Raw genomic sequence first — 23,550 nt, 5'->3', positions numbered from 1 at the left:
AAAAAAATAGGTTCAGCCGTTTTTGAGTCTATGCGGAACATACACACAATGTCTTTAATATATAAGATTTCACACAAAAGTTTTGGTTCATTAAACCCGCTAATAATTATCTCATCACCATGTTAAATTGCAAGCTAATTATTTGTCTTAAACTCAAATCATTCTTAAAATTTCGCTCCGATCGAAATATTACTGCGATTTGTGGGTTTGGTCCATTTCACATCTTTCGATCATAACCAACATCTAATGGGGTCACTTCTTGTCGGAACCCGACCTCTCCACAAAATTTCGTGACGATCGGTCCAAAATTGAGGCCTGGAGTTTTATTACAATTGTTAATGGATTGCCGGACACACATAGCTAGATCGCTTTATCTCGTCAAGATATGAACAAATGGCAAGGGGAGGGGGTCTACGACGAATACTTCGCGATGTTACACGAATATTAGACAAAACAAACTTATAATACCCTTTCCACATTGTTTTGTAAAGTATAAATATTTTATTTTAAAAACGTCCGTAAATTGTAGGAAAAGGTCGTAAGTCCCAACAAAAATACAAAACTGTACAAGGAAAAGGTCGTAAGTCCAAAGACATCCAATTATCTCCCAAACGCGACGGAACTTTATCAAACAAAGTACAGGTATTGAAGCGGAATAAATAAACGAAGAATACTGCCTTTACCACCATAATAAAATCTTTAATACAGAAAGCGCTAGAATGTTTTTTCTTCCTCCTGAAAAATTTATTGAGAGGGACTTACGACCTTTTCCGACGGAGCAGACGAAATGTTTCTCAGCTATTATGTTCGAAAAAAAAATTGAAGCAATAGAAGTCGCAGACAGTTGTTTACGGGTTGAGTGAAAGCTACTCTATTCACTCAAACTAACATTTATAAAAATATAAACATTTATGAAGTTATTATTCACCGAAAAGGATGTTTTGGTTAATTTAACCTGTACAATACACGATGAAGTCGAAAAAAATACAAATATAGACGCCAAATTGTAGAAAAGCGAATAAATTGTTTTCGAAGTCGAGTGGTTTCATTAGCCCCAGTTAGCTGTGAGTTGGGTGACGTAGGGGAACGGTCCTGACCGGCTTTAACATGGCAAAGCCCAGGATTTATTTCATCTCAAGTGGACACTGACCTCCCAGTGTTGTCACCTGGGGAACTGCCTTTAACACCCGTTAAAGATAGTGAGCTAACATGTGCCGCGCGTTCACCCATAAGAACGTTAAAAACTTGGGTTTGGGCGTCGGGTTAGTAACCCTCCCCTAGAAAAAAAGCCTACTATGAAAACACGAAACGTTTTAAGGATCATGATCTGCGAATCTGCACCTGGAATGGTCGCACTCTTTATAGAGAAGGTGCAGTTTACGCAATGGCAGATGTACTTGAAAAGTACAAAGCCGACATTACTGCCATACAGGAAATACGATGGAACGGAAAGGCTTCACAACAACACCTAAAGGTGACGCACTGTATTATAGCTGCCATGACACAAAGCATGAGTTTGGTTGCGGATTTGTAGTTGTTCGGAGGTTAAAACATCTGGTCTCCAGCTTCACCCCAGTGAATGAAAGACTCGCTGCAATTCGATTAAAAGCAAAATTCTTCAACATCAGTTTTATTTGCGCTCATGCTCCCACTGAAGACAAGGACGATCAGACCAAAGATATATTTTATGAGCGCTTAGAAGAAACATTTGACCGTTGTCCTGACCATCATATTAAAATTATTCTAGGCGATTTTAATGCCAAAATTGGAAAGGAGAATATCTTTGGCCCAACAGTCGGAAAATTCAGTCTCCACAGTGAAACATGTGACAATGGTATGAGGCTGATAGACTTTGCAGCTGCAAAAAACATGGTAGTTAGCAGTACCAGATTTAAGCATCTCGATATTCATAAGGGCACATGGCTGTCGCCAGATCAAAGAACAAGAAATCAAATTGATCACGTTGTGATAGATGGAAGACATGCATCAAGCGTGTTGGATGTACGATCGTTCCGAGGTGCAAACATAGACTCGGACCACTACCTTGTTGCAGCAAAGGTACCAGATTAAACGTAGCAAACAAAGTGTGAACAGACACAACACTGAAGTTGGACATCGGTAAGCTGCAATCACAACAGATAGCCCAGCATATACCACTCAACTGGCCCAACTGCTTAATCAAAGCACTCCTCGTCCCGATAACATATCAGGACAATGGCAAAACATTGCCCACTCCATGCAAACAGCCGCAAAATCAGTACTTGGATACCAGAGAACTGCACCAAGGAATCCATGGTATGACCAGGAGTATCGTGCTGCTACCGAAGAGAAAAATGTGGCATATAGGGCTGCTTTATAATCAGTAGCAACGCGTAGCGCACGAGAGAGGTATCGGGAGAAAAGGAGAGAGGAGAAACGTCTTTCCCGCAGGAAAAAGAGAGATATGGAAAAGCTGGAGTGTGAACAAATCGAGATGTACAGGAGACAGAATGAAGTCCGAAAATTCTACCAAAGAGTGAAACATCAAACTGATGGCTTTGAAACTGGCACATCCTCCTGTAGAGACCAGCAAGATAATCTGGTAACCGATACAGATAATGTGGTAAGGATATGGAAAGAGCATTTTTCCAAACTGTTGGTATCCAATAGTAGCGAAGTCGACGAAGATACCACAGATCCAATCCCAGAAGATGGTATTAAATGCATACCACCCGGCCAAGATGAGATAAAGACAGCAATAAACCGGCTGAAGAATAATAAGGCAGCAGGAACTGATGGCCTACCAGCCGAGCTGTTTAAAACCGGAGGCGACACGCTGATAAGGTGTATGCATCAGCTAGTTACCTCCATCTGGCAGGAAGAACGCGTAACCGACGATTGGAACCTGAGCATCCTGTGTCCCGTCCATAAGAAAGGAGATAAGACTTTATGATCCAACTATAGGGGCATAAGTTTTCTCCCTTTGGCCTACAAGATAGTGTCAGAGATATTTTGCGAACGACTAAAGCCCATGGTCAACGACATAATTGGATCATACCAATGCGGCTTTAGACCTGGCAAGTCCACCATTGACCAGATATTTACCCTGCGGTAAATCCTGGAGAAGACCCAAGAGATGCAGATCGAAACATACCACCTTTTTGTCGATTATAAAGCAGCCTTCGACAGCCCGCTGCGTTCAAAGGTATTCCAAGCCATGTCTGAATTTGGTATCCCCACAAAGCTCATCCGGCTTTGTAAAATGACTGTAACTGACACGAGGTCCTCAGTTAAAATAGGAAAGAACATCTCCGAAGAGTTTTGTACCAAAAGAGGTTTCAGACAAGGAGACAGCCTGGAAAAGGTTATACGAGAGGCAAACGTCAAAAGAAGTGGCACAATCTACACCAATATCCACATGTTACTTGCTTATGCTGATAATATAGACATCATGGGACGATCAGTAAAAGAAGTAACCGATACCTTTATGAGGGTCAAAGAAGAATCTGCTAAAGTGGGTCTGGCGGTAAACGGCGGGAAGACCAAGTTGATGGTGTCGACGCGCAATGCGTCCACTGAGATCGGACCAAATGTTAAAGTTGGTTCCTATAATTTTGAGGTAGTAAAAGACTTCGTCTACCTCGGCACCTCCGTAAACACAACAAACGACATCAGCTGTGAAATAAAAAGAAGAATTGTATTGACCAACAGATGCTACTTTGGCTTAAGTAAGCACTTTAAAAACAAAGCCACAAATCGTCAAACAAAAATAACGCTTTACAAAACACTGATACTACCCGTGCTGATGTATGGTTCCGAAGCCTGGGTACTTGCGCAAGCAGATAAGGCAGTGCTTGGCGTGTTTGAGAGAAAACTTCTTCGAAAGATCTACTGACCGATCTGCGTTGACGGTGAATATCGGCGTCATAAGAACCACGAGCTGTATCTGCTATACAACGACATCAATATAGTTAAACGTATCGAGATGCAGCGATTGCGTTGGCTAGGCCATATAATAAGAATGAGCGATGATAAACCCGCTAAAAAGGCGTATAAATTCGAGCCACATGGCGGTGCACGCAGAATTGGCAGGCCAAAGAATACATGGCGCAAACAAGTAGATGAAGAGATGACAAGGCGTGGTATTCTAAAAAGCGAAGCACTAAAGAGAGAGAATTGGAGATCTTTTCTTAGCTCGGTCTATGGAACTAATGTTCTTTAATTCGCATGCTAAGTAAGTAAGTATGTAAGTTAGCTGTGAGTTAAATGACTAGACACAACATCACGTTGTGCGACATCTGTTAGGAACAGAAAATGAAAGCTTTTGTCGTCTAAACTTTTATTTGTCGATGGTACGGCTTCATTACTTCTCTTTCAAATAGAGCTATTATAACCTAAGGAGGGCGTTACCTCAGCAAATTCATGTTCGTGTTTGTCCTTATTATACCCTCCACTACACTATGAAGGGTATATTAAGTTTGTCATTCGAAATAATAACTTTAGGCCCTACAAACTATATACATATATTCTTGATCAGCGTGCAATTCTATATCGATATAGCCGTGTCCGTCCGTCTGTGGAAATCACTTTAGCGTCCGAACGGATCGAAGTAGGTGGATGGAATTTTGGTAAAATCTATTGTATGTACGTAGGGCTTTTGGTATTGAAAACGGCCTATGTAGGTCCATGTTTTAGCGTCGTCATTTTAAGGCATTTTTTTAACATATTTGTCCCCATTTCACCACAGAATCGGTTGTAATTTGGTATTTTGTGTCTCCAGAGGATAAAAAACATTTCCACCAAAAAATGTTTATATAGGCCTACGTTTTGATATAGCCCTCATAGGATGGTATCTCCCGATTTTCGGTATTTTGAAGATTTTAACTATATTATCCTAGCAAAATGGCTGAAATTTAGTATTTAGTCCCCCTTTGGGCTACAAAACTTTCTCCCAGAAATTTGTCGGTATCAGTCCACGTTTTGATATACCCCCCATAGATCGGTACATCACGATTTTCGGTATTTCGAAGGTTTTTTCCATGGTTGAAATTTGGCATTTTGTGTTTTTCGGGGTTACAATTTTTTTCCCAGAAATTTATCGGCATCGGTCCACCCATAGAACGATACCTCCCGATTTTATATATTTTAAAGATGTTAGCGTCATTATAACACCGAAATGGATGAAATTTGGTATTTAATCTTTAATCATCGTTGGAGGTACAAAACTTTCAACCTGAAAATTGTCGGTATACACGGTGCTCTTGAATCAAATTTAAATGGAAGGTGCTTACACCTGGGAAGTTTTGCGGTTTCTGAAACTACAATGTTCATAGATGAGAAAAATCAAAAAACCAACAAAAATCGCAGTAGCGTTTTTTAAATAAATGGCGATTCAGACAATTTTGAGTCGATCTAGCCATGTCCGTCCGTCTGTCTGTCTGTCTGTCCTGCTGGCTGGAGCGCACGATAACTCTCGAACGGATGAACCGATTCGGTTCAAATTTTGGCTTTCGTAATATTTTGCCCAAACTTAGTTTAAGTTCGAAGATGAGCTACATCGGTCCACTCCTTCCGGCACCTCCGCCACAAAAGTTCGAAAATGTTCGGAAAGTTTGTGCGCACGATAACTCTTGAAGTGAGTGACCGATTTGGTCCATACTTTGTACAACGTAAACTTTAACCAGAGTAATATGAGGTTCCAATATGGTCTCAATAGGTCCACTCCTTCGGGTAGCTCCCACACAAAATTTCGGAAAAGTTTAGTTTAGGGCCATTTCTCGAATTGCTTTGATTTTTGTTTTAGCAACTTGTATTCACTGCCCTCCATATGACGGTACAAATTTAATCAGGGGCAAGTCCATACTTCCTGAGAATATAGCATGAAAGTTGCAAAAAAAACTCCTATGACATCGTGTGAGGTGGCTGGAGCGCAAGATAACTCTCGAACGGATCTGCCGATTCGGTCCAAAATATGGCCTTAGTAATATTTTGTCCAAACATAGTTTAAGTTTGAAGATAGGCCATATCGGTCCACTCCTTCAGGTACCTCCCCCACAAAAGTTCAAAAATGTTCGGAAAAATTGTGCGCGCGATAAATCTTGAAGGGAGTGACCGATGTAATCCATACTTTGCACATCCTAATATATCTACCAGATATAGATCAGGTTCGAATATGGACTATATTTGTCTACTCCTTCTGGTACCTCTCACACACAATTTCGGATAAGTTCACTCTAAGACCTGCTCTCGAATCACTTAATTTTTGTTGAAGCGATTTGCATTCGATACCTCCATTACGACGGTAAAAGTTTTTTTAGGTGCAAGTCCATATTTCTTAGGAAAACAGCTCGAAAGGTGTAAAAAATCCCTATGTCACCATATGTGGCTGTCGGAGAGCACGATAACTCTCGAACTGTTCAAAATATTTGGTCCAACAATTGCTCTTCGTCATATCATATCCAAACTTAGTTTCATGGGGCAATGCCGGTCCACAACTCACGGTACTTCTCCCCAATATTTAAAAAATGTCACTAAAATGCTAGGACGATATCAATTGAATGGGGCAACCAATATGGTCCAAACTTTGGATCTCCTAATATTTTGTCAAAATTTAGTTAAACTTCTAAAATGGTCTGCCCCCTAAGGGTACCTCCCCACAAAGGTTCAACATTTGTGTCTTAGTGCAGTTAATTCCGAATCCATAATTGTCGGAAATTTCAAATGTCCAAAAAGGGCCGTAGGTGAAAGTTTCACTTCACATTGGCTGAGGGTATATATCTGTCGGCAAAGCCGACTGACACATTTTTACTTGTTAGGGGTTGTTTAGGTTTTTGCGATTTTGCTTGGAAATCGCAAGTTCCATCAAAATGGGAATAAAAAAAATTTTGTAGCTATCAAAATTCTCTACAAGATTTGCCTTAATGATATTTTCGTAGGTTTTACAACTTTTGAAATATAGAAGTTGAAATTGGGACAATTCAAATTCAATTCAATTCTGTATCGTCTCCTTATAAAACAATGTCATGACTGCAATTTCCCAACTTAGACTTATATATTTAGAAAAATGGTACAGCCTAGGAAAAATTACATAAGCCAGTCTTGTGGAGAGTTTTCACAGCTATAAGATTTTCTCAGGTCCCATGCCGATAAGACTTGTCGTATTCAAGCAAAATCGCGAAACCTTAACAAAAAAACCTAAACATTTAAACTGAGCTTCTATATCTCAAAAATGGCCTGAGAACAAATTATAAACGTCAATCCTGTAGAAAATTTTCACAGCTACAAAATGTTTTAGCTCCATTTCGATTGGACCTGCGGTTTCCAAGCAAAATCGTGAAAACCTAAAAAACACCTAAAAATTTGAATTTTGACCGCGATTTATTTAAAAATCCCTACAGCGATTTTTTCTTGTTTTTGGACTTTTCAGATCTATGAACATTGCTGTTTCAGAATTCACAAAAATTTCCCCTGTGTAAGCGGTTTTCATTAAAAGTTAGTTAAGGCGGACCCTTCATGACATTGTTTTATAAGGGGGCGATACAGTCAGTGCATTGTCCCAATTTGACCTTCAATATCTCAAAAATGGTAAATCCTTCGAAAATACCGTAAAGGCCAATCATGTAGAGAATTTTCAAAGCTACAACATTTTCTTCAGTTTCATTTTGATAGGACCTGCGGTTTCTAAGCAAAATCGTGAAAACCTAAACAACCCCTAAAAATGTCAACTTGAATCGCGATTTATTTAAAAAGCGCTCCGGCGATTTTTTTTTTTTTTTTTTTGATTTTTCTCATCTATGAACATTGTAGTGTCAAAATCTGCAAAAACTTCGCATGTGTAAGCAACTTCCATTTAAATTTGATTCAAGAGCACCGTGTATAGGTTCACGTCTTCATATAGCCCCCACAGAACGGTACCTCCCGATTTTCGGTATTGTGAAGGTCTTGTCCTCAATATCCCACCGAAATGGCTGATATTTGTTGTTCAGTGTTAGCTGGGCGTGCAAAACTTTCAACCTGAAAGTTGTCGGTATAGGTCCCCACGTCTTAATATAGCCCCCATGGAACAGTATCTCCCGATTATCGGCATGTTGTAGGTTGTGTCCTCAATAACCCACCGAAATTACTGACATTTAATAGTAAGTCTTCGTTGGGGGTATTTCATTTCCCCCAGAAATGTGTCGGTACAGGTCTACGCCTTAATATGGCCACCATAGAACGGTACCTCCCGAATTTCGGTATTTTTGAAAGTTCGCCACATTGTTTTACCTAAATTGCTGGAGTTTGGTATTTAGTCTTCTTCATAAACGTTCTTATTTGTTTGAAGTTTTTTTGGTCTCCGCCCCGTAAATAAACTAAACTCATTGACCTGAGAGAAGTCTCCCCTCATCCACGGTTTATTAATTACCCAGACCGTCTATAATCCAAGGAGAAAATTTTGTGTTATTTATTTCGTGTAAAGAAATTGTGAATTGAATTAGGATGTTATTTCGAATATAATATTAACAAATTGACAACTTCCTTACCTTACACTTTTCTCAGCTATCCAAATATGAAGTTATTTCCTCAACTTTCAGTTATGCACTCAAATATTGTTTATTTCATAATAAGCCTACATATGTATAGGCAGTTCAAAGGACATACACGTACTGAGGCCGTTCGTTCGTATTTCTTCAAAAGTGTCAATTAGTGGCAGAACTCTTGTTGGCTCTTGTCAAGAAGTTAATTTCAAGTATTCTCCTCCGTTTCGTTTCTTTTATGTGACAGAAGACAACAAGTCTTGCAAACGAGACAATTTCCTCTCAAGAGAGGTTGTCTAATTAAATATAATAAAAATTTCAACACTATAAGGATTCTCCGTTGCTGCAACAAACAAACCAACTGTCACAAACAAAACTAAGAGGAATAACAAAAACCAAACAAAATAAAACAAAAAAGCCAACACTTGAATAAATTAAGTAACAAAAGCACAACACGATCACAAAAGCTGAACACTCGTACCCAAAACAAGTACAAACTTGCTCCCATTTTCATAGTAGGGGTCCATTGTTCGCAAACAATTCCCAATACGATTGTACTTGGGAATCCTTAACAGAGAAAGGATTTAAACAACAACAGCAAGAAAAAAAACAAAAACAGTTGCAGGCGAAGACAGATAAAAATGGAATTACCACAAAAAAAACGAGGGTAAAATCAGCAGATCAACAGAAATTACAAAATATTGACTGATTCAAGTGAGAGAAAAACAAAATACGCAAACAACAAAGGAATACAAAAACCCACAATAACAACAATGACAGTAGAAACAAAATGCCACATCAACAAGAAACATGGAAACAAACACACGTCGTCCTCTTATGTGGCCATGTACATACGTGTTTGAATGAATGTATGTCATATGGAAGTATTATCCTAACGTTTTTTTTAAGGATATTTATTTTGTTGTTATGGTACACAGTTATGTGTTCAAGGAAAATTGCAACACTTGCATAAATTCTTAAAAAAAAAATAAAAATACTTTCCAGGGATTTGCAACAAAATAAACGGAAACACGTTTATTTTGTTTCATTGTGTTGCGGTGAAGAGCTTTTAGTGGATTAAAAAAATATTTATTTATGTTAAGGATTCAACATTACTTGCGGAGCATGAATTTCTCTAAACTGTAAAAATCCGGGAACCGTCAACCATGACGGGGTACCGTCTAGTTTTCCGATTGTGGATTTGTTGAATATGAGTAAGTGCAAAGTTGCACACATATCTTTGCACGTTCTGCGTTCTTGTAGTGATAGCAACACAAATGCTTACCTTCTGTTTTGCAGCTTGACCGACCTCTGGATTTTGAACGACTTTTGCCACCACTGGCCATTTCTTCAATCTTCGTTGTGATCGATTTTTGGTTCCAAATGCCCTATTTTTGATGTATAGCATTCCGGAGGCTTTTTTATACCCTCCTTCATATAATGGAGGGTATAATTAAATTTACCATTCCATTTGTAACACTTAGAAGTATACATTCTTGATCAGGGTAAACTTCTAAGCCGTTATAACCATGTCCTTTTGTCCGTCCGTCTGTTGAAATCAAGATACAGCTCGCAATTTTAAAGATAGAGCTTTGTAATTTGTTATAGAAGTTTCTACTACTACTAGGATGTTTGGTATTGCAAATGGGCTTTATCGGTCCACGTTTTGATATAGCTTCCATAGAACGGTACCACCCGATTTTCGGTATTTTTAAGGTTTCAGCCTTATTATCACACCAAAATGGCTGACATTTGGTACTTAGTCTTCGTTGGGGGTATAAAACTTTTCCCCAGAAATTTGAAGGTATAGGTCGACGCCTTAATAAAGCCCTATAGAACGGAACCTCCCGATTTTCGGCATTTTGAAAGTTTTGGCCTCAATATTCCACCAAAATGGCTCAAATTTGGTATTTTGTCTTCGTTGTGGTTATAAAACTTTCTCCCAGAAATTTGTCGGTACAGGTCCGCGCCTTCATATAGCCCCCATAGAACGGAACCCCCCATTTTTTACCCTTTAAATGTTGTGGCCACAATAACCCATCGTAATGTTATAACACTTTCCCCCAGAAATTTCACGCCTACTTATAGCCCCCAAGAACAGAACCTCCCAATTTTTGGTACTTTGAGGGTTGTGGCCACAATAACCCGTCGAAATGGCTGAAATTTAGTATTTAGTCTTCGTTGTGAGTATAGGTCCACGTCTTCCTGTATCCCCCATAGAATCGTACCTCTTGATTTTCGGTATTTTGAAGGTTTTAGGCACTTCTTCTTTCCGCCCGAAAAACGAAAGGAAACTAATTGTTCCATTTCACTTCAATACAACTCGTGGTGGTATAACAAGTTCGGCCCGGCCGGACTTAACGCCTTTCTTACTTGTTGATTATTAACTATATTGGATTTATTAACTATATTGTCACCGATGCATATATATCAAGATCTAGGTTTGCTTCTCGCATCCAGGAAGTAAAAAATACACGGATGACTTTGCAGGGGATACAATAAGATTGAACTTCCGGAAGAAATTGTCGACGGTGGCTAGACACTTACATCGTGAATATTAACGTCTGATGAAGAAACAGTCGTCAACGTACGACACCATCGAAATATTTACTGATGTATTGGAGATTTTTGCAAGATTAAGGTTGACCGAATGGGCAAAAGACACCGCCTTATGGCACTCCCATTTTGATCTTGCGATATTTGGACTCGGAATTCGACGAAGGTAATTGGCAAGCCAACGCATGACCTCACATGGAAGGGTGGAATTCATTATGTCGAAAATTAACATTAAATTATCGACCGTATCGAAATCCTTGGACAGGTCAAGGACAACCATTAACAATCTTGCTCCTTATCAACAAGCTCTGCTGAAGATGTTATATGTTACAATTAAAGATTTCTTGTATTCAGAGACTCTCAATGAAATTTGATTTGGAACATTTCCTCTTTTCAATATCCCCAAAAAGTGAAGGTTTTTGATAGATTTTGAATCATGGAAAATTTACAGTTCAAAATTTAAACAAATAATTTCATTCTATCTTCTAATATATAAAAGACAATGTGTGTATGTTAGTATGTTTGTTTGTTTGTATGTTTGTATGTTCCGTATAGACTCAAAAACGGCTGAACCGATTTTCTTGAAAATTTCAGAGAATGTACAGGAAATACCCGTGGTGAAAATAGGATATCTATTTTTGAATTTCGGAGGGGACGTGGGGAGGTACCACGTCCTACCTACTTTTTACATATCCAAAACTACTGAACCCATTTTCTAGAAAATTTCAGAGAATGTACAGGCAGTACCCGTGGTGAAAATAGGCTATGCATTTTTTTGAATGGTAGGGGCGGGGTACCTCCCCCATGCCCTACTTTTATATAAACCCTATTTTAGCACGCCCACTTTTTAAATATGTTACATATCCAAAACTACTGAACCGATTTTTCTGAAAATTTCAGAGAATGTACAGGGAGGACCCGTGGTTAAAATTGGCTATACATTTTGAATAACATTTGAATTTCGGAGGGCGGGGTACCTCCTCTAATAAAAACGCTATTTGAGCTAAACTGAAATTAACGATTGAATTAATTCTTCCGAATTAATTCCTGCTGCACCCTCCGAACCACCCCGCTCCGAACTTCCACCCTTCGAACTTCCACCTATCGAGCCACCCTGCTCCGAACTTCCACCCTCCGATCCACCGTGCTTCAAACTTCCACCCTCCGATTCACTCCACTCCGAACTTCTGCCTTCCGAACAACTCTGCTCCGAACCACCCTGCTCTGAACTTCCACCCACCGATTCACCCTATTTTAAAAACTTCACCCCCCGAACCACCCCGCTCCGAATTTCCACCCTCCGATCCACCCCGCTCCGAACTTCTACCTTCCGAACAACTCTGCTACAAACCATCCTGCTCCGAACTTCCAACCTCGAATCACCCTGCTCCGCAGAGTACCTCCCCAATGCCGTACTTTGGGATCTTAAGACCCGACCACGCTCAATTTTTTTTTTTTTTAAATGTTATATCTCTGAAACTTCTGAGCCGATTTTCCTACAAATTTCAGGGAATGTACCATGATAATCCTGTTGAAAATAGGCTGCATATATGTCCCCTGGTGCCTGGTGAAAATAAACTATATATCTTGGGGAATTTCGGCGGAGCGGGGTTTGAAAATTAATTCGATAGACAATGGTGGCCGGCCACGTCCACTTTTTTAAATATGTTATATCTTCCATGTAATTTTCAGATGTAAAGTTTACAAACCATAAGACCCGAACACTCCCACTTTCTTAAATATGTTACAAATCAATTTAAATACCATGTGTTATGCATAGCGAAGCTTTGATCTTATTCGAAAGCAAGTATTTAAATTAGAAGGCAACATATCGATTGTTAAAAATATTATTGAATAATTACGCCACGACGGGTATAATTTTAAATACATTTGGAACATGTTATAAATGAATACGTCAATGACAGTTTCTTAAAAAAAGATAGTTTAAGTTTGAATGAAAATTGTAAGAAAGACGGTGAAAAAATACTTTAAAGCAACTCGCATCTAAGGCATCCACTAATGGAGGTCATTGGAAATACCATACAGAAGCTATCCGAATTATGCCCCTAGAACTCGCTTCACGTCTTTAATAGGTTTAAAACGAACATCTGAAATCTAACGACGAATAGTAAAAATGGATACTAACATGGGTACTTTAATAACAAAAGGTCTTAGTGTAGAAAAAACATCTTACGAATTAGCTTCTTTGGTAAGGGAGTAATTTCTCAAAGTTCGTTGGATACAGCCTTATTTTTTATTTTATTTATTTTTTTTTTATTCAAATACAGTATAGTCTCGATAATCCGGACACTATAATTTTTTACATTGTAGACTCAGTAATCCGGACATCACATATTTTTCTTACCTCTATTAATATTTTTTCCTATCTTGAGCATTAGATTCGTATTCATTTCATTGATGTTTTCGTTCTGAGCAATAACAATTGGTGTTTAAATAAGAAAAGTTAAGTTTTCGGTCCAAATCTTAACTTTCTGGCTATCCACTGTTGACTCAATTATACAGTCAACATGGAATTAACTATCTGAATCTGTCAAATGATTTTACCATCGTTCAACAATTAATGACTGGCTATGATAAGCAGCAGTATTTAAAACCTAGGGTTGGGTAGCGTAGGTCCATGAAAAATCGATGCGTGTTCCTTTCCTCTAAAGGAATTAGTTCATTAGCCCTCCGATTAATGAGAAAGTTTCTTGGGGGTATATAATGTATGTATGTATATATGCAACCAATAGATTTAAATTAATTTTTGTCTTATTCGTAAGCTATAAGATTTATATAAAACAATACCTATTTTTGGTATCGTCGACGAGTGAAGTCATTTGATGATGTTCATAGAAATGGTATAATATAATGATATAAGTGCATTTGAATTCTGAAGTTGTATCGCGTGTCATAAGAGTCTTATGTACCATGGACAAGCGAAATCAATATATGTATGTACATGGGTTACGAAGATTATATCCTTAAAAAAACTATGAATAAATATATATATTAGACTGATTTTAACTCAAAGGGAAAAAATCGATGTCGGATTTTTTTAGGCGGAACACTCACGGGCAGGCGAGTTCAAAAACTTAAGAGATTATGTCAATGGCACAGAATTTCTTAACTGATAAATTTATTTTCTTTTAATAAATTAAACAATAAAAAATTTATTCCCCTTAGGCTTCCGCAATTAGAGCGCACAACAGGCCTATGTCCCATACGGGCATGTGGCGATTCTTATATTCGCCCCTCTTTTCAACCTAACCTAATAAGCAAATATCACCTAAATTACGCTGGTCGTGATATTGGCATAATATTCATTTGTTTGCCTTATATATCATTTTATTATCTAGTAAAAGTCCATTATTAATGATATAAACATACAAAATTATACGTTTTTCTTATTATTCGGTAATCCGGACAATTCGATAATCCGGACACCACAGAAACATGATTATACTGTACTATTTTCCTATTTTTATTGGATCAATTTATTTCATTTTTCAATAAAAATTTATTTTTTCTAACTTTACAAAATACTCTTATAGCGACAAGTCCCGCAGTTCCAAAATTGAAAAAAAATCGAAAAATCCCGAAAACCCGGGATGAGGAATTTCGAAATCCCGAATCCCGGGATTTTTGAAAACCTGTCCCGTTCGACATCCTTATCTAGAACCAAGTTTAATGTTACTTTCATGCATCAATTCGAGAATAGAAGAAAAAAAATATCAAAAAATTGGGAAATATTTTCAGCAAAATTGATACTAATATTTTCATGATATATAATATAAATATAGACTTCATTTATTCGGTGACCTACAGTGAAATTTGACGAAGAATATTTTTGTCATTGACGTCGTCGCTCTAAAGTTATGTTTTGTGGGACAATTTTGTATAAACTCAGATGAAGAAGGACTTTAACCCTAAAAAGGTGTTTTTCATTTTAAGAGATTTCTGGCGATTACATACGATTTACAGATTTGGTGTTCTCTGAGAACTATAGTAAAATCTTATTACGAACAATTTTGTAGAATATTTGGAATTAATACGATCACACTTTAAAGGAGTTTTTGAAAGATTTTCCAAAAAAAGGACCAAAAAGACCCCTTTGATGAACCGAATGAGGGTTAAAATTTTTAACAGAAATATTTCCAGTAAAGTTGCCTAAGGCACTATATACCTAAAATGCAATGTTTGCAAGATGTCTTTACTCGAATGTTTCGAAAAAAACTAGAATTGCCCCGACGTAAACATTAAAAATGCCGATACACGTGTCTCATTTTTTAGCTCTACTTTCATAACTACTCGGTTTTCCCATCATTTAGAAAAATTAATTTTGTTGCACAATTCAAATAAAGAAGTTGTGGAAGTATAGTTTTGGTTGAACTGAAATATTTTGTATTATTTTTTAAAACAAAGTTTGTAGGTGAGAGAGGGTGCTGAGAGGCAAAGGGTTACCATATGCCTCACCTCTCTCTCCTACAAAATGACAATTGCCGCAAGTAAACTCGCCCAATGTAAATTGGGACTAACATGTATTTTGATAGCAAAGGAAGACATCAGCTGGGCCTACAGGGTCAACTTGCTATTGCATCATGGTGGAGGGTATACAATATTTAAACCAAAAATACAATTTTAAAATATTTGAGTGGTGTCACTAAAAGAGTATTTAGTAAAAATAGTGGTCTGTGCTACCCCTTCTACCCTACTTCTGAACATACATAGTAGACCACAAAGGTCACACATACTGCATCGCATACATATTTATTGTTATTTGCGGTAATGGGTCGATTTAATTTGCCTTTAATTTCAATTAAATTAATAGCTGTGTCTTTTTACGTGATAATTTGTAATAATTATTACTAATGTTGCAGATTTTGACAGTTGTATAAAGGAAAAGTTGCTAAAAAATATGTTTCAGCAACATTTAGTAAGTAAAAAGACACCCACACACCCACCCAGCTATGTATGTAGAAGGTTAATGCTATTCAATGTGGTAAAAATTCGAATAATGCGGTGCGGTCAATTTTAAATAGAGGTTACAGATTAAAAGCGGTCAGTGAACAATTTATAATTAAGTGATGATTCAATAACTACTGTTAAGAATTACATACCTTTTAATGAATTCAATATTCAAATGTTCTGAAATAAAAGAAATGAGAATAATATACATATATTAAATTAAATATATAGTAAAATGAATTGATTGTTAGTTTGTCTATTGAAAGGTAGTAAAGTTAAAGTTAATTTAATATATTGTATATAATTTGCCTACCGTAGAAAATATATGTTATTTTTTGCAGGATTGTGGTGTCAGTATAGCAACCAGCATACTGTCATATATGTATGTATGCACATGAATATACAAATTTCCTCCCCATATTTTCATATAAAATGTTTGTCCACCTTGTAAAGGGATGCAGATTTAATAAAAACAAAATAATTTCAATAAAAATGTTTTAATAACAAAAATCACCAAGAATTGCAATATATTTTTTGATACACATATTTTGTTTGTTTAGTCACTAAACTTTAGTGCAACAAAATTCACTTTTTTTGAACTAAAATGGAACACACATACACCCATGACTTAATATTTTTTTTTTTTTTGAGTTTTGTATTCTTTGTTATTTGTTCTGCTGCTACAACAGCAACAATAAATGAATGAATGTGTGGTATGTGGCTCGGCTGATGTGGTGGTATGACTATTTAACATTAATTTGTTGTTTGTTAGGTTAGGTTATGGTTGTTGCATGGATGAATGGCGGCTGACTGACTGGCTGGCTGCCTGGAAGGCTGGGCTCGTTCTATACAGCAGCAAAACCATAACAAAACAACAGTTCAAAAGCTTAGCGGCTAAGAGTTCTGTGGCCCTCATTTATGCAAAAGTTCAAAATCCTATGTTTACCAAATATGTGTATGTACATATTTATGTATGTACAATGCATACATTTTCTATGTATCTTAGCATTATGTGGTATGTTTTTTCCCTCTCTATCTAAATGAATATGTGCAATATCAGTAAATGTATTAGGGTGAGATGCACACATGAGGCCAGTAGTGCGAATCTCTAACTACGTTAGAGAACACTGTGCAACAAAATTCATTTTTTGATGGGATAAACCGGGTAGATTATGAAATTAGAGCTAAAAATATGAGACATGCGTATCGGTGTTTTTAAAGTTGACATCGGAAAGTAACCAAAGTAGGCGGGGACCATTTCTAGTTTTTTTTTTCGAAATATTCAAGTTAAGATATCTTGGAATTAGGGATAGGTAATGGAAAACAATAATCGATTTTTCGACTTTTCGATTATGGTCTAAAACTAAAAATGCGATTTTCGGTCTTGCGATTATTTCAGTTGTCTTAAAACTCGACTTTCGCAGAAAATTGATTATAATGGACTATTCGTCGATTTTCGAGTTTTTTGAAACTATAAAACCGCCAAGTCAACAATCTATGGGCAAACTCAAAAATCGATTATGACAAAAGTCGACAACGATTTTCAGATTTTTGACTGCATAAAGTCGATTAATCGATTAACCAAAAGTCGACTTACCTATCCCTACTTGGAATCCTTGCATTTAAGGTATAAAGTGTATTTGGCAACTTCACTGAGAATGATATGGGAAATATTTTTGTTAAAAATTTTAACCCTCGTATGGTTCATCAAAGGGTCTTTTTGGTCCTTTTTTCGAAAATCGTTCAAAATCTCCTTTAAAATGTGACCATATCAAATCAAGATATTCTAGAAAATTGTTCGTCAGAAAATTTTACTATAGGTCTCAGAATACACAAAATCTGTAAATCTATTCTAATCGCCAGGAATGTCTAAAAAGGAAAAAAACACGTTTTAGGGTTAAAGTTGGACTTCATCTGAGTTTATTCAAAATTGTCCCACAACATGTAAACATATTCTTCGTAAAATTTCACTATGGGTCATCAAAGAAATGAAATCTATATTTACGTTACACGTTGCGCCTTAACTAAAGTTAAATGAAAGGTGCTTACACCTGGGAAGTTTTTGCGGTTTCTGAAACTACAATGTTCATAGTTGAGAAAAATAAAAAAAGAACAAAAAAATCGCCGGAGGGATCTTCATATAAATCGGGGTCAAAGTTCACATTTTTAGGGTTTTTTTTTTTTTTTTGGTTTTCACGATTTTGCTTGGAAACCGCAAGACCTATCGAAATAGGATTAAAGAAAGTGTCATAGCAGTGAAAATTCTCTACAAGATTGATCTCAATGTTATTTTCGTAGGTTTTACCATTTTTGAGATACAGAAATTTTAATTGGTGCATGCAGGGTGCACCTTAACTAGCTTTGAATGAATAAATATATGATAAAAATCCAAAAACAAGAAATAGTCGCTGGAGGGATTTTTAAATAAATCGCGGTCAAACTTCACAATGAAAAGGTTTTCGCGATTTTGCTTGGAAACCGCAAGCGCTATCGAAATGGAACTAACGAAAATTTTGTAGCAGTGAAAATTCTCTACAAGATAGTCCTTTATGATATTATCGTATGTTTTACCATTTTTGCGATATAGAAGTTCAAATTGGAACAATTCACTTACTGTATCGTCTCATTATAAAACAATGTGATGACTGCAATTTCCCAACATAAGCTGTATATCACAAAAAAGGTACAATCATGGAAAAAATTACAAATGTGAACTTTGATCGCGATTTATTATTTATTATTTTATTTTAAAAGCGCTCCGGCGATTTTTTTATCGTTTTTTTATTTTTCTCAATGTTTTAGAAACCGCAAAAACATCCCAGGTGTAAGCACATTTCATTTAAATTTAGTTAAGAATCGCCGCGATTATACATCAAGAAAATATCAGTATCAATTTTGCCGAAAAAAACAGGAAATTGTTTTTATGACATTTTTTCATTTTTTTTTTTGCTTTATGCATGAAAGTAACGTAAAACTTGGTTTTAGATAAAAAGTGTCAAAAGTGAAAAAATTCTACACAACATTTAGCTAGGTATACTATTTTCTAAAGAAAATATAGGGTTTAGAGCCATATTTTGCAATTTTTATCCAGATTGTCTTTATCAATTGACCCTAAAATATCTTATTGATGATATTTTGTCATCAATTAACCCATATTGCACTACACCATAGCCTTAAACCTCTCACACATTTTCACATATAATGTGAGCAACCATGGGCATATCCTGATTACGTATCTTAGTTTAAATTATTAAAAATACGCAATTCCCTATAGCAAAACCAAGGGCTGCTGAAGATGTTATATCTTACAATTACAGATTTCTTGTAGTCAGAGACTTTTAGTGAAATTCGATTTGGAACATTTCTTCTTTTAACAATATCCCCAAAAAGTGAAGGATTTTAATAGATTTTGACTGATTATGTAATAATGTAAAATTTACGGTCCAAAATTTAAACAAATAATTTCATCCTATAATATATAAATTTGTAATATAATTATACCCTCAGCATTTATGCTAACGAGGGTATATCACAAATGTTGTCAAATATTTCATATATATTTTTTGTTTGAAAAAATATTTTTTCACATTCATTATGTAGTATAAAATTTTGGAAAAATCTATAGGAATTTTGGAAAAATCTATAGGAATACTTCCTTCATTTTGCTTAAATCTCCCATTAAAATATACGGATTTTGCTTTATAGACATTCATATAAAAGCTTTCCTATTGAGCAAGATAATTGGGTTGCTGAGGATATATCTCAAGGCTTCTGAAATGGAAATAGAGGTCATATAACCCATTTTAATTTATATGCATTTTAAATCGCGTAATTATCAAAATCATTTTGTCCGCATGTGATTTTCATGTACAGCAAGACCATACCTTTTAATTTGTATATATTTTTCGAAATTTAATTTGGAGGCTAAGATGTAGCAGCGGCTGCATCTTAGCACTAAAAAACCTATAAAATATCGCTAATTTGTGCAAAGTGAATACAATTTTTGTCCGCATCCGATTTCAATGTCCACCAAGAAAATCTACATCGATATATATCTATTTAAAGGCGATCAATCAAGACCCGTGAGTGTAGCATCCCACACTATTTTTTGGGATAAAATGAACGTAGCTCCCTTAACATTGAAGTTTTCAAATCTCTCTTTCCGCTAAACCGAAGATGATGTACTTGTTGTTTCATTGCAGTGGAAACGAACGCGATAAAATACGCGATATTTTCAAAAACATTTTTAGGTGATTTTTCTACTTTGGAATTTCTCGTAACTCGCGTTTTAGTAGATGGATTTTCATGGGGAATGATTTATTGGATCCGGAACGTAAAAAACTAAAATGTGCAATGGGGTACGAGGAATTCGAATGACAATTGTAAAAATTAGGCCCGAAAAATATGATTTTTAGAAAAATGTTCGCACAAAATTTCTGTATTTGGATGCAGATTTCTATGAAGCAGTGTAGACTACATTCACGACACATATATCAAATTACTCAGAATCGCGAGTTCTACAATCCTATATACAATTATTTGAAAACCCTGTTTGCGAAATGAAATTAGAAGAAAATGTCAAAAAACACTGTAAATCTGGCTTCAAAAAGGCAGCATCATTTAATGGTAGAAGCAGTTAAAATTTTTAAAAGTAATACATTAGTGAGATGATCCTTATTTAGTTTGCTTCTACTTTTACTTTGACAGGAAAATCGGAAAAAGTTTGGTTAATTCACAAATCAAGAGAAAACAAAAAAAGACACGTTGGCTTCAACCGATTTTTACCTACTTTTTTACATAAATATAGCGACAGCTTCCACGCAAATTAACTTTTGATGCCAATATTTTTTGCCACGTCCAAAAACATCTCATTTTAGCCAAAAACATTTAATTTGTATAATAAACAATCACAAGTCGCGTGTTCTAAAAGGGTAAACCTTGGCTTTAACTATGTTAAATTTTCAAAAATATTGGTGATATACACTTTCATACTGGACGAAATGTGTTTCAGACAACTTGGAGTTGATTTAGCCATGTCCGTCCGTCTGTCTGTCTAGCTGGAGCACACGATAACTCTCGAACGGATCAACCGATTCGGTCCAAAATTTGGCTTTCGTAATATTTTGTCCAAACTTAGTTTAAGTACGAAGATGGGTTATATCGGTCCACTCCTTCCGGTACCTCCCCCACAAACGTTCGGAAATGTTCGGAAAATATGTGCGCACGATAACTCTTGAAGGATTTAACCGATTTGGTCCATACTTTGCACAGCGTGAAATTCTACCAGACTTAGATGATGTTCCAATATGGACTCGATCCACTCGGTCCACACCTTCGGGTACATCCCACAAAAAATTTCGGAAAAGTTCAGTTTAGGACCTGTTCTCGATTCGCTTTGATTTTTGTTATAGCAATTTGTATTCACTGCCCCCCTACGACGGTATAAGTTTCATCAGGGGCAAATCCATACTTCCTGAGAAAATAGCCTGAAAGGTACAAAAAAACCTCTGACACCGTGTGTATTGGTTGGAGCGCAAGATAACTCTCGAACGGATCTGCCGATTCGATCGAAAATGTGACCTTCGTAATATTTTGTGCAAATTTAGTTTAAGTTCGAAGATAAGCCATGTCGATCCACTCCTTCAGGTACCTCGCCCACAAAAGTTCAAAAATGTTCGGAAAAATTGTGCGTACGATAACTCTTGATGAGAGTGACCGATTTTGTCCATACTTTACACATCCTAATATATCTACCAGATATAGATCAGGTTCGAATATGGACTATATGTGTCTACTCCTTGGGGTACCTCCTCTCGAATCACTTTAGTTTTTGTTTAAGCAACTTGCATTCGCTGCCTCAATTACGACAGTAAAAGTTTTTTTCAGGGGCAAGTCTATACTTTTTGAGAAAACAGCCCGAAAGTTGTAAAAAACCCCTATGCCACCATATGTAGTGGCTGGAGAGCTCGAATCGAATGCTTCGTTAGTCTACACTTTGGATATTGTCATTTTTCTTCGAATATTAGATGAAATTCGAAGGTGGTTCTTATAGGTTCACTCCTTCCGGTACCTCCCTAACAAAAGTTCGAAAATATTCGCTAAAATGGTACGCGCGATTTCTCATAGACGTAGCAACCGATTTGGTCCAAACTTTGGGTCTCTAAATATTGCCTAAACTTAGTTTATGTTCAAATTTGGGCCCTATCTGTCCAATCCTTGTGGTACTACCCACAAAAATGTTCAACATTTTTGTGTGGTTAAGGGTCTGTTCGAGGATCCTTTGGACATTTTTACCGAAGGTTTTCCTAGTGGCCCTGTTTACAGCAATATAATGTTTTGAGCTTTGATCTTATCCATATTTTTGTCGGCTTTGAAAACCCCCTAAATATATACGTTTTTTTTTTTTTTTTTTTTGGAAAAAAAAGTATTTTAATCTACACAGGCTGAGGGTATATCTCTGTCGGCAAACCCGACTGATACTTTTTTACTTGTTTTCTTAAGAAAATATTATACCTAGATACATATATGTATGGTCTATTCTGAAACTCATAGTGAAATTTTGTGTGAAAGTTTTCTTCTTTTGACACTTTTCACCTAGAACCAAGTTTCATATTACTTTCATGTATCAACTCGAAAAAAAGGAAAAAAAACGTCATCAAAAACTTGGAAAATTTTTCATGTTTTTTTTGCAGGAAAATGTCCAGTTTTCCTTAGAAAATAGTATACCTAGATATATGATTTATTCCGCAACTCATAGTGAAATTTTGTGTAATTTTTTTACACTTTTCAGCTAAAACCAAGTTTCATATTACTTTCATGTATCAATTCGAGAAATGAAGGAAAAAATTTCATCAAAAAATTGGGAAATATTTTCATGTTTTTTTTTCCAGCAAAATTGATACTGATATTTTCATGATATATAATGTAAATGTAATAATGTAATGGTGACCCATAGTGAAATTTGACGAAGAATATTTTTGTCTTTGACGTCATCCTCTAAAATTATGTTTTGTGGGACAGTTTTGAATGAACACAGATGAAGTTCGACTTTAACCCTAAAACGTGTTTTTCAGTTTTAGAGATTCCTGGCGATTAGACACGATTTACAGATTTGTGGTGTTCTGAGACCTTTAATAAAATTTCATGACGAACAAGTTGTAGAATATTTGGTTTTGATACGATCATATTTTAAAGAAGCCTTTGAACGATTTTTCCAAAAAAAAAGGACCAAAAAGACCCTTTTAGGGAACCGCATGAGGGTTAAAATTTTTAACAAAAATATTCCGTAAAGTTGCCAAATACACTGTATACCTTAAATGCAAGGATTCCAAGATATCTTAACTCGAATATTTCGAGAAAAAAACTGGGAATGGGCGGAACTTGCCCCGCCTACATTGGTTATTTTCCACTGTAAACTTTAAAAACGCCGATACATGTGTCTCATATTTCTCTTTCTCCCTCTGTCATTTTTTTGTCGCACAGTGGAATCAAACTTTCAAATATTCATTCAAAATGTTCCTTGGTTATTTTA

At 36.2% G+C, this 23,550-nt stretch overlaps 1 long non-coding RNA gene across 1 annotated transcript in view; it reads right to left on the bottom strand.

Annotated features, from left to right (window-relative positions):
• LOC141394811 (uncharacterized) overlaps window positions 1-23,550 on the bottom strand; it is a 248,386-nt gene that overhangs the window by 86,541 nt on the left and 138,295 nt on the right. The window contains exon 3 of the long non-coding RNA XR_012410492.1: window positions 16,172-16,199. This is a non-coding gene — a long non-coding RNA (uncharacterized lncRNA). The remainder of the gene's footprint in view (window positions 1-16,171; window positions 16,200-23,550) is intronic.

This window comes from Musca autumnalis, unplaced genomic scaffold (assembly GCF_047663935.1).
Source record: "Musca autumnalis isolate F117 unplaced genomic scaffold, ASM4766393v1 scaffold_2, whole genome shotgun sequence".
Taxonomy (NCBI): Eukaryota; Metazoa; Arthropoda; class Insecta; order Diptera; family Muscidae; genus Musca; species Musca autumnalis.
The sequence above is the reverse complement of the archived record's forward strand: the minus strand, read 5'-3'. Positions and strand labels throughout refer to the sequence as shown.